The sequence below is a fragment of the Cervus elaphus genome, chromosome 23, assembly GCF_910594005.1.
Source record: "Cervus elaphus chromosome 23, mCerEla1.1, whole genome shotgun sequence".
NCBI lineage: Eukaryota > Metazoa > Chordata > Mammalia > Artiodactyla > Cervidae > Cervus > Cervus elaphus.
This window is the reverse complement of record NC_057837.1, coordinates 36,437,745-36,442,345: the sequence shown is the minus strand read 5'-3', so window position 1 is coordinate 36,442,345 and position 4,601 is coordinate 36,437,745. Positions and strand designations below refer to the sequence as shown.

Sequence of the window (4,601 nt, the reverse complement as noted above, 5' to 3'; positions counted from 1 at the left end):
ACATATATGAATACATACACACAAATATGGTGACTGTGTGTTGTGTGTATGTGTGCACCGTGCTATTTTTTAAACAAAGTGGGCTCTCACTACTTTTTTAAAGTGATTCTATATTTACTTGCTTATTTGGCTGCATTGGGTCCTAGCTGCGGCACGTGGGGTCTTTCGTTTCAGCGCACAGACTCTTTATTTGTGGCTCGGGGGCTCAGTCGTTCTGGCTCACTGGCTTAGCTGCTTTGTGGCACGTGGCACCTTAGTTCCCCAACCAGGGATCGAACCTGAGTCTCCCGCACAGCAGGCAGATTCTTAACCACTAGACCACCAGAAGTCCCTCCTCCTACTGTTGCAGGTATGTTTTTTCCCATTTCATTATCTTTTAACTTCGTGGGGGTTTTCCATATTAAAGATGTTACGCAAACAAATGTATCACTTTTCTTGGGCTGCAGGATGTCATATGATGCTTTCAACCTCAATTCCATGCTTTTTGCTTAAGTTTTATGTTTTCATGTTTTACATACCACCTCTGACATTTTTTCTCATATAAAGATGATGAGCTCGTTTTTTTTTTCCCCCCACAAATTATCATTAATTAATATTACTACCATGTATCGGGCATTTACTCTGGGTCCAGCACTAAGCGCCCCTGCTCACCCCAACTAGAGAAATGCCTGTGCAGCAACAAAGACCCCGCACAGCCAAAAATCACTAAATAAGTAAAATTATTTTTAAAAAATAAGGAAGAAGATAAGCCGTTTTTCTCCTCTGGCATCCCCACCCCTGCCCTCTCCAGGCCCCAGCCCTCCTGACAAGCTGGGTGTGTCTTGTGATGCTGAATACTAGGAAGAGGGCACCAAGGTCAGGGTTCAGGGTGAGCGAGGTCTGCGCCCGAGCCTACATCAGTGTTCTTGGGAGAGACGGGCCGCTAGGAGCAGCTTGTGACGTGGGGAAAGCTGGCCTTCACAGCTCCCGCTCTATCTGTCTCATTTCTCACCTCTCAGCCTGTCCCCTTCCCGCAGCATCTCGCTCTATGAAATGAACAGCTGCTATGAAACGACTCCTGAGAATGTCTCTGGTATCAGCCTGAGCATGTATTCTCTCTTTAGAGATACTTTCAGAATTAAAAATACATATGAGGGCCAACTGGTCAGAGACACTGAGCACTGCAGACTGCTCTGTGTCCTAACATGACTCACCTTGACAGCCACTTTCTCCAGGGGAAAAATAGCTGGAAAAAAATCACTGTATAAAGTATGTCCAGCATGATTGGTGCAAGGAGAATTAATCTTCGCTAAAAGGATCATGCCCAGAAACTGGGGCTTGGATATTTAACATCTTGTGAATATGATATCCTAGTAGGAATAAGGAAGGTTTCCTGGTTATGCTGATGAGGAATGGGAAATGAATCTGGGCAAAAAGTAGGCGTTTGTGGGGAGGGTTTGTGGATTTTCTACGCAGAAAGTAGACCATATCAGAGTTGTGAAGACCCCAGGAGGTGGATTCATGGAGATTATGGGATCTGTTCTGCAGAGGCAAAAACAGAAAAAACAAAAAAGATTATGGAGAAATTTCTCTGTGGGATTTCAAGTGAATGGCTGGGTTACTTTTAACTGAAGCCAAAAGGTTGGATCTTGGATTAAAAGAGAGGATGAAAGGGTGACCCACCCAGAGAAGTTAAGATCAGAGCAGGGCCCAAGGGGGAAAGGGGTGGGGGAGGGAAGGTGTGGGGTTAGCAAATGCAAACTGTTATATACAGGATGCATGAGCAACAAGGTCCTACTGTATAGCACAGAGAACTACATTCAATCTCCTGCAATAAACCATAATAGAAAAGAATATGTAGAAGAATATATATATATATATACGTAAAACTGAATCACTTTGCAGCAGAAATTAACACAACATTGTAAATCAATTATACTTCAATAAAATTAAAGAAAAAAAAAGTCAGAGCATAGCTAAGGCTCCCAGTTCTAAAAGGCTGCACTTACAGGAGAAGCCCACATTTCTTAACACAGCTTGCAGGCATCATAGTTTGGCCCCTGGTTGATTTCCTCCCTGCTCACGATACTTCAGTTGCATCTATCTTTTCAAACATTTCTAAACACAGTGTGTGGTGGAGCCTCATTGTCTGCATAACCCATTCTCCTGCTTGGAAGGCTCTTCCTGTGTAGGCTGGCAGCAGAGTCCTGGCATCCTTCAGGATGTAGCCAAAACATCACCACCGCTGAGGAGCCTCCCTGACTGCATCTCCCTGCAGGCATCCTCCCTGGGCTGTGAAACACTGGGTGTGTACGTCTAATAATATTTAGTGGACTCTTTATCACACTCATTTTATAGGATCCCCTCAAGGGCGGGGAGCACCCTGCTTTATCTGAGAGTCTAGCCCTGATACAATGCCTGAAAAGCAGGGGGAGTTAACACCTTTGAGATAAATGCGGGTAGGTGAGGGTTACAGGAAGATTCCAGAAGAGGAAGGGAATATTTTGTGAAATGATTTGATGAAGATTATGAAACATACCTTTGACTTAAATTTCTTTTTTTCTTCTTCAAGGTGGTGACAGTGAGAAGTGACTTCAGGCAGGATTGCCCAGTGGGTGACCTGGCGTTGAAGGGGACAAGGTTCGTGCAGACACTTGCGGCAGGGGCAGGGATGGGGCAGTGGGTGTGGCTTCCCGGGTACCTTCCCACCTCTGCAGAAGCAGGCAGGGCATCCATGGGAGCAAAGCAGCTTGCACCATCCTGAGACACACCCGGCTTGTGGGCACCAAGTCCAGTTCCACATTAGCAGTTCTCACCCAGAAAAGATTTTGCTCCATCCACCAAGCAGTGTTTGAAAATGCCTGGAGCTATTTTTGGTTGGAATAACTGGTGGGTTGGGATGGTTACTTAACTTCTATATAGAAGTTATTTAAGTTCTATATAACCTTGCTTATTTAACTTCTATGCAGAGTACATCATGCAAAATGGCGGGCTGGAAGAAACAAGATGGAATCCAGATTGATGGGAGAAATATCAATAACCTCATTTATGCAGAGGACACCGCCCTTATGGCAGAAAGTGAAGAAGAACTAAAGAGCCTCTTGATGAAAGTGAAATAGGAGAGTGAAAAAGTTGGCTTAAAACTCAACATTCAGAAAACTAAGATCATGGCATTCAGTCCTGTCATTTCATGGCAAATAGATGGCGAAACAATGGAAACAGTGACAGACTTTATTTTTTTGGACTCCAAAATCACTGCAGATGGTGACTGCAGCCATGAAATTAACAGACATTTGCTCTTTGGAAGAAAAGCTATGACCAACCTAGACAGCATATTAAAAAGCAGAGACATTACTTTGCCAAAAAGGTCTGTCTAGTCAAAGCTATGGTTTTTCTAGTAGTCATGTATGGATGTGAGAGTTGGACTATATAAAGAAGGCTGAGCACCAAAGAATTGGTGCATTTGAACTGTGGTGTTGGAGACGACTCTTGAGAGTCCCTGGGACTGCAAGGAGATCAAACCAGTCAATCCTAAAGGAAATCAGTCCTGAATATTCATTGGAAGGACTGATGCTGAAGCTGAAACTCCAATACTTTGGCCACCTAATGTGAAGAACTGACTCATTGGAAAAGACCCTGATGATGGGAAAGATTGAAGGTGGGAGGAAAAGGGGACAACAGAGGAGATGAGATGGTTGGCTGTCATCACCGACATGATGGACATGAATTTGAGTAGGCTTCTGGAGTTGATGATGGAGGGAGGCCTGGCATGCTGCAGTCCATGGGGTCACAGAGAGTCGGACACAACTGAGTGACTGAACTGAACTGAACTGAACTGAACTGGGATGGTTAGGGGCTTCCCAGTGGTAAAGAACCTGCCTGCAAAGGCAAAAGACATAAGAGATGCTGGTTCCATCCCTGGGTTGGGACGATCCCCTTGAGGAGGGCATGGCCACCCACTCCGGTATTCTTGCCCGGGGAATCCCATGGACAGAGGAACCTAGTGGGCTACAGTCCATAGAGTTACAAAGAGTCAGACTCGACTGAAGCGACTTAGCACAGGGGAGTTACTGGCCTCCAGTTGGTGGAGGCCAGGAATGCTGGTAAACAGCAGCACAGCTCATAGAACAGCTCCCCAGCGAAGAGTTATCTGACCCCAGATGTTAATCACACTGAGGTTGAAGAAGCCTGCTGTCCATCATGACGTCATGGGAGAGGTCAGTCATTCTCAGAAACACCAAGCCTGATGCTCCACTTAGCCACTCTGGGCAGGCGTGCCCAGAAACATGTCAGCATCCTCCTGAGATTCTGAATCAGGCAGAGTCATAGTGACCTCATTGCTCGCTGCTCATCACCCTCACGTGGGGGCCTGCTCTAACGCTCTGTCCCCTCCCTAGAGCCCAGTTCCTCTCCTCTTTCTTCCTTTGGCTTTACCTGTGACAACACCTGCTCTGTCTGGTGCGTCCTGCATCTCCACGGCTAATGTCCCCACCTGGACCTGGAGCTCAGCCTCTCCAGCCCCGGCCAAGACCTTGCCCCACTGCCCCCACCTCCCCCTGTATGTCCAGCCTCTTCAGAATCCTGGCTCCTTCCGAGTCTGTCAATATACATGAGATTCTGCA

General features: G+C 46.2%; 1 long non-coding RNA gene across 1 annotated transcript; it reads left to right on the top strand.

Annotated features, from left to right (window-relative positions):
- Nucleotides 1-216: 216 nt before the first annotated feature.
- Nucleotides 217-3,067, top strand: LOC122681943. Its single transcript, XR_006337160.1, has 3 exons — nt 217-349; nt 2,552-2,619; nt 2,949-3,067. It is a non-coding gene; the product is annotated as an uncharacterized LOC122681943 (long non-coding RNA).
- Nucleotides 3,068-4,601: the final 1,534 nt, after the last annotated feature.